Raw genomic sequence first — 7396 nt, 5'->3', positions numbered from 1 at the left:
CCAGACTAATTCATGGGAAGGCAGGATTGTCCTATGAGGAGAGATTGACAAGACTGGGCCTGTATTCTCTAGAGTTTAGAAGAATGAGAGGTGATCTCATTGAAGCATATAAAATTCATACAGAGCTCGACAGGGTAGATACAGGCTGTTTCCCCTCGCTGGGGGGTCTAGAACGAGGGGACACAGTCTCAGAATACAGGGAAAGCCATTTAGGACTGAAAGGAGGAGGAATTATTTTCACTCAGAGGGTGGTGAATCTGTGGTATTCACTGCCCCAGAAGGCTGTGGAGGCTCAGTCATTGAGTATGTTCAAGACAGAGATCGATAGATATTAAAGGCCTCAAGGGATATGGGGATAGTGCGGGACAATAGCATTGAGGTAGAAGATCAGCCATGATCTAGTTGGCGGAGCAGGCTCGAGGGACCGAATGACCTACTCCTGCTCCTATTTCCTATGTTCCTATAATTTACATTAATGTAATTTATTTTAAAATGAGCAATCGAATGGCCATGTGATTTTTCAAATTTGCGCCATTTTGAAAATGTCATGAGCCAACAGTAATCTTGCGATCTTTTCACTTGTCACTTTCCAACAATATCATTGATTCTAACCAATCACATGTTCAGTCAGCTAGTTTCCATTTGATTGACATTACAATGGACCAATAATGGTAATGAATGTCTCGGCAAGGAGGGCAATGCGGTGGATTTATAGTTGTACAGTATTGACTTATCAGTCCCTGATAAACACGTGACAGTTTTTGTGGTAACCTTTGATAATTCATCCTGAGCACTGTGACAATCATGTGATAAAAAACTAATGTCATTGGTTCCTAGAGGTCATGTGACTTTTAACAAAGAGTACCATCACAATGATAAAGTTGTATCAAAACTGATTTTACTTGGGCTACAAAAAATATTCTTCCAATTTACCACCAGCATAAGTGAGATATGGGGAAGTGAGGATTTAACATCTTCCCATATATTGTAATGTCATATTTTACAGGGAACTATGGACTAATAGGAAACCAGTGAACATAATAGAAAACACGTCTATTTATATAATAAAACTCTTGCATAGGCATGTAACGTCTGTGCACAAACCTTACTTCCCGTTGTTATAATGTTGAGTGATGCTTCTCACGTCAAGTTACAATGGAAACTGCTTATGTAAACATTTTAAATGAGAATTTCTAATGTAAATACTTATCTGTCACAGTGTAGTTCCAGGCCTCCTCCACAAGTGGCACTGGGGCACTTTCCCATTCCTATATCGCAGCTCCCTTACTTTCTGGCCTCCTCAGCCTCCAGCTCATTTTCTTTGCCTGTTTCCAGGTATCTGACCTTTGGCTTCTCTCTCCCACTTTTTCTGCAGCCTACAGGCCCTGTATGGCCTGCAATTCTGTTTGTTAACATCCTGTCGACCAAAGCCACGCTTTGGAACCCTATTTCTTCTCTTAGAAACAAGCTTTTGAGTTACGGGCAGGATACCCAAAAAGGGATTCCCCCATGAATTTGTGCAAAACCCTTCTTTTAATGTATTTGCAGAATAAGTAACAAGGCTTTCCCCAAAGTCATACGGAAACCCTTTAGAGAAACTGTCCTAGCACTTCAAAAGCTGACACCTGGTCAAGGTCAGGAACTTACTGTTGAAGTATAAGGAGGGAACATTACTGAGGTTTGAAGCACACAAAACTTTTTACTTAAACTGAAATGACTTGAGGTGGCCTGGGAGAGGAACTGAAGATTTACTCTCCATTGCTCAATCTTTAGTGCCTGTTCCAACCCAACCGAGCCCTCCTGTTCACCCTCCTCTCAATGTCTGCCCTGAGTGCCCACCCCTTCACTTTTCCTCTCAGCCCTATTGCCTTCTACAACAAGCACTCACTCCTTCCTGCCCCACAGTCTTTCCATTTCCTTTCCTACCATGTCTCACCAGAGGACACCCATGCATTCCTGTTCCTAACTCTTCCCTCTCCCTCTGAGCACCTCTCACCTGGCCACATCACACCCCAAGTAGCACCAACAAATTGCAACCTTTTTTCCAGATCCTTGACCTCAGCCATCTACATTTCAAAAAGCATTTGTGATTTGTTGACCTGTAGCATTGCCCATATAACTTCCAGTACTGTCGTTCTTTGTCCTTCCCCTCCCACTTCTAACACCTTTCCTTTCCCATCCTTTGCCCTCTCTGTCTCCCTCCTACTGCCTAACTTCCCTCGCCTGGTCAGCAGCTCAAAATTTTTGATTACTAGACCACTTTTTCACTCCCTCAATGCCCACCCCCTACCCCTTCAGAAGGGACAAAAGAGAGGAGTTGAAGACAAATATAGCAAAAAGAAGAGGGAGAGAGAGAGCCAGAAGAGAAAGACAAATTAAGGAGACAAAGAGAGAAGGAATACAGGTAGGTAAGAGAATCGATCCTACAATTACTGTCAGCAATGCCATAGCAGATTTACTAATTATTAAATTATCTACTAATTATTAAAAATCTATTGACTATGCAAACTTCCTGCTCACTAAACTTATTTCCTGCTGTCACATCATTCGAGTAGTACTTTCGATGATGCAAATTGCCTATTAAACAGTTAAAATGGTGGGGCTTGGGGAACCCATGTCAACATTTCACCAATCAAATCAGTCAAAACGCTTTTTTGAAAATATTTAATTTGCCAACTTTTCTTCAGAACTGGAACATTTTTAAACAATGGTATTACAAAAACATTACATATTTCACATTTATGCATTGAGTTGTACTTTGTGTTTTTAAAGCCTTCAATAACATTTTTACTGGAAAGGCTTTCGACTCTTCCAAAAGCTGAGACTTGGAATTGATATTTAGCCTTTTTTAACTTGACGCGCATCCTGCTACCTGAGCACGTGTAGTGTGCGCATTTTCCCATGATGCCTGTGATGCCTCAGTAGTATTTAGCTGGCCGAATGACACAATGCTTCTCAATCTCTATTGGCATGTCGGATTTGGTTTGTCGACCCAAACTGATCCTGCAAATCCACAGAGTTTTCAGAAACTGAGCTGGAAGACCTCATTGCTTATGTCTGCATTTCCGCTGGCCCGTAATGCATACTGCAGTGTGGAAGCTTCATGCAGTGATCCTGCTTTTCTCTGCCATGTCTGCAACATCTCCAAGATCTGAAAATGGGGAAAGTAATCTCATTGTGAACAGAATTGTAAGGAATTCCTTGAAGGGACCCATGATTAAGCTGCACCCCGACTTCCACTCGTCCCTTGTGTTTGTGGCACTGTGTTTATAACATCAGAATAAGCTTGAGAAAATAGACAACTAAGCAGGGGCAGGCAAACATTCAACTGAGGCAAACATAAGACTAGAATCGAATTTTCACTACTGCTGAAACTGTTGAGATTGCACACAAAGTCTTTTTGTAGAATAATAGGTAGACTTGCTGAGTCTTTGCCAACAGTAAAGTGTCTGGCCTGCTAACTATCATCAATTAAATGGATTTACTATTGTGAGCTACACTGTACATGCCGATGGTAGGAGAACTACTTGTTAAATCTACCCTTCATTTTTGTAATAGCCTCACAAGGATGCTGTAAACTAATATAATTCAAAAATTAAACATTTTGAAATATGTTAAGGGACAAGTGAAGAGCTAATAACTAGATGCATATAAGTGTATAAATATCCAATGTGTCGGCAGGAGACAAAAAGACTCCAACTCAACAATTTTTTCTGTTACCTGATGATTCACCTCTGAATGTCTGCCTTCAAAGACACAGCTGTCTTTCTCTAGAAAACCCAAATTATTGGCGAGAAGCTTCCAGTCTCTCTTTCGACCTGACATCTCACTGGCAATCCTAAGAAGCTGTTCGTCTGTCACTGCCGAGTACTCCTGTGGAGCTGCGACATTCTGTGAAGCAAACAAGCAAGAGTGTGGGGTTAATTGCTGACCCCCAATTTCAGAATTCATTGTCACCCTGCAGAGTGAATGCCCCATATCTGCCTGAACCCAGCTTAAATAAAGAACTTGTGTATAATATTTGTAAAACAGCTTTCATTTGCACAGCATATCCTAAAGTGCTTCACAAGCAACTTTAGAAATATGATCTAATATAGGCAAACTCAGCAGCCAATTTGCAATGAGATAAACAAACACATAATCCGTTTTGTGTGTTCGTTGAGGGATAAAGTTGGATAGGACACGGAAATGTTTTTTATTCGTCATGGGATATGGGCGGCACTGGCTAGGCCAGCATTTATTGTCTATCCCTAATTGCCCTTGAGAAGGTGGTAGCGAGCTGCCTTCTTGAACCACTGCAGTCCTTGGGGTCTAGATACACCAACAGTGCTTTTAGGAAGGGAGTTGCAGGATTTTGACCCAGCGACAGTGAAGGAACGTCAGGATGGTGTGTGGCTTGGAGGGGGACTTGCAGGTGGTGGAGTCCCCCTGTGGATGGGGTGCCAATCAAGCAGGCTGCTTTGTCCGAGATGGTGTTGAGCTTCTTGAGTGTTGTTGGAGCTGCACCCATCCAGGCAAGTGGAGAGTATTCCATCACACTCCTGACTTGTGCCTTGTAGATAGTGGACAGGCTTTGGAGAGTTAGGAGGTGAGTTACTCGCCACAGGATTCCTAGCCTCTGTCCCCTGCTCTTGTAGCCACGGTATTTATATGGCTACTCCAGTTCAGTTTCTGGTCAATGATAATTCCCAGGATGTTGATAGTGGGGGATTCAGCAATCGTAATTCCATTGAATGTCAAAGGGAGATGGTTAGATTCTTTCTTGTTTGAGATAGTCATTGCCTGGCACTTGTGAGGCACGAATGTTACTTGATACTTATCAGCCCAAGCCTGGATATTGTCCAGGTCTTGCTGCATTTCTACATGAACTGCTTCAGTATCTGAGGAGTCATGAATGGTGCTAAACATTGTGCAATCATCAGTGAACATCCCCACTTCTGACCTGAGGATGGAGGGAAGGTCATTGATGAAGTAGCTAAAGATGGTTGGGCCTAGGACCTCCTACAGTGATGTCCTGGAGCTGCGATGATTGACCTCCAACAACCACAGCATCTTTCTTTGAGCTAGGTATGACTCCAACCAGTGGAGAGTTTTCCCCCAGTTCCCATTGACTCCAATTTTGCAAGGGCTCCTTGATGCTACACTCAGTCAAATGCTGCCTTGATGTCAGGGGCAGTCATTCTCACCTCACCTCTTGAGTTCAGCTCTTTTGTCCATGTTTGAACCAAAGCTGTAATGAGGTCAGGTGCTGAGTGACCCTCGCAGAACCCAAACTGAGCGTCACTGAGCAGGTTATTGCTAAGCAACTGCCGCTTGACAGTACTGTCGACACCTTAAATCACTTTACTGATGATTGATAGTAGACTGAAGGGGTGGTAATCAGCTAGGTTGGATTTGTCCTGCTTTTTGTATACAGGACATACCTGGGCAATTTTACACATTGCCTGGTAGATGCCAGTGTTGTAGCTCTACTGGAACAGCTTGGCTTGGGGCACGGCAAGTTCTGGAGCACAGGTCTTCTGTACTTTTGCCGGAATGTTGTCAGGGCCCGTAGCCTTTGCAGTATAAAGTGCCTTCAGTCATTTCTTGATAAAACGTGGAGTGAATCGAATTGGCTGAAGTCTGGCATCTATAATGCTGGGGACTTCAGGAGGAGGTCAAGATGGATCATCCACTTGGCACTTTGGGCTGAAGATTGTTGCAAATGCTTCAGCCTTATCTTTCGCACTGATATGCTGGGCTCCCCCATCATTGAGGATGGGGATATTTGTGGAGCCACCTCCTCCAGTTAGTTGTTTAATTGTCCACCACCATTCACAACTAGATGTGGCAGGACTGCAGAGCTTAGATCTGATCTGTTGGTTGTGGGATCGTTTAGCTCTATCTATTGCATGTTGCTTATGCATCTCCGGAGCCCTCCTTTGAATAATGCTGTATGTATGCAGCCTCGGTTTAATATATCTCAGTGCTATATCTCTAAACTAAACTAAACTAAACTAAAGAAAGTGCAGCACTTCTTTTGGCCCTGTGGCTTAGTTGGTGAAAGCAGCCTGTCTCGTAAACAGGAGACCCTGGGTTCAACTCCCAGCAGAGCCTTACTTTCCAGGGAATGGGACTGATTGGATTGCTCTGTAGAGTGTGGGCATGGGCTCAATGGGCCAAATGGCAACCTTCTTTGCCATTATGATTCTATGACTCCTCAATATAGTACTGAAGTTCCAGCATAGATTATTTACTCAAATCTCTGGAGTGAGGCTTGAACCCAAAACCTTCACTGTTAGATGTAAGAGTTCTACAGCTTAGCCAAAGCCAATATCTGCTTCTGTGGTGAGCGAGACTGTGAAGAAACAGGTGCTAATGGAGTTGGTGGGTGGGTAAGTGTGCTGGAGCCGATAGATAGTGGTTGGTTGGATCTTGGTAAGGGTGACCTCTCTGATGATGCTGGTTATTGATCACTTTGGTAAGCCTTCTTTCATGCTGTTCCACTGTGATTGGGATGCTTCTGAAGAGACATGCAACTTTCGAGCTTGTCACACATTTTAAATGATGCTTTCGTTACCCTTCCTTTGGGGAGTGGAACTTCCATTCGCACTTGTCTGTCAGCCTTTATCTGCGGACATGGGTTTGATAGCACCAGCTCAGACATCTGGTCCTGCCCAGCATCCTTGCACTCCTCCCAGATTCATTAGTTAGGAAAGTCCATTTGGGAAACTTACTGGTGTCAGAATTGGTGCAGAGAACTTAATGTGAAAAGGAAATAACCAGAATAAGGAAGATAAACAGTCAAAGAAATGTAGCTAAAAGTGATGAGCGCTGGAGAAAAGAAAGACTTGCATTTATAAAGCACTTCACAGCCAATGAAGTACAGTCACTGCTGTGATGTCAGGAATGTGGCAGCCAATTTATGCACAGCAAGATCCCAGAAACAGTAATGTGATAATGACCAAATAGTTTGTTTTCTGATGAAAGATCACAGACCTGAAACGTCAGCTTTGCTTCTTTCTCCACAGATGCTGCCTGATCTGCTGAGTATTTCCAGCACTTTCTGTTTTTATTTCAGATTTCCAGCATCCGCAGTATTTTGCTTTTATTAATCTGTTTTTGTGATGCTGATTGAGGGATAAATATTTGCCAGGACACCAGGGATAACTTCCCTGATTTTCAAAATAGTACCATGGGATCATCTATATCCACCTAAAAGGGCAGATAGGGATTTGATTTAACATCTCGCCTAATTTTTGTGTTTAATCTGGGAGTGGGGCTTGAATCCACAGCTTTCTGACTCAAGAGGGGAGCATGCTACTAACTGGGTCACAGCTAACACACAAAGGGACCATTTAACGATAGGGGATGTGTTAAAAATCAAATTTATTACATGGATTTTTGTGATAATATT

General features: G+C 43.0%; 1 non-coding gene across 1 annotated transcript; it reads left to right on the top strand.

Moving 5' to 3' along the window:
- The first annotated feature begins 6021 nt into the window (after positions 1 to 6021).
- trnat-cgu (transfer RNA threonine (anticodon CGU)) lies at positions 6022 to 6096 on the top strand. Its single transcript has one exon. It is a non-coding gene; the product is annotated as a tRNA-Thr (tRNA).
- The last annotated feature ends 1300 nt before the right edge of the window (positions 6097 to 7396 follow it).

Source organism: Heterodontus francisci, chromosome 1, assembly GCF_036365525.1.
Source record: "Heterodontus francisci isolate sHetFra1 chromosome 1, sHetFra1.hap1, whole genome shotgun sequence".
NCBI classification, from domain to species: domain Eukaryota; kingdom Metazoa; phylum Chordata; class Chondrichthyes; order Heterodontiformes; family Heterodontidae; genus Heterodontus; species Heterodontus francisci.
Note: the sequence above shows the minus strand (reverse complement) of the source record. Positions and strands in the feature narration are given on the sequence as shown.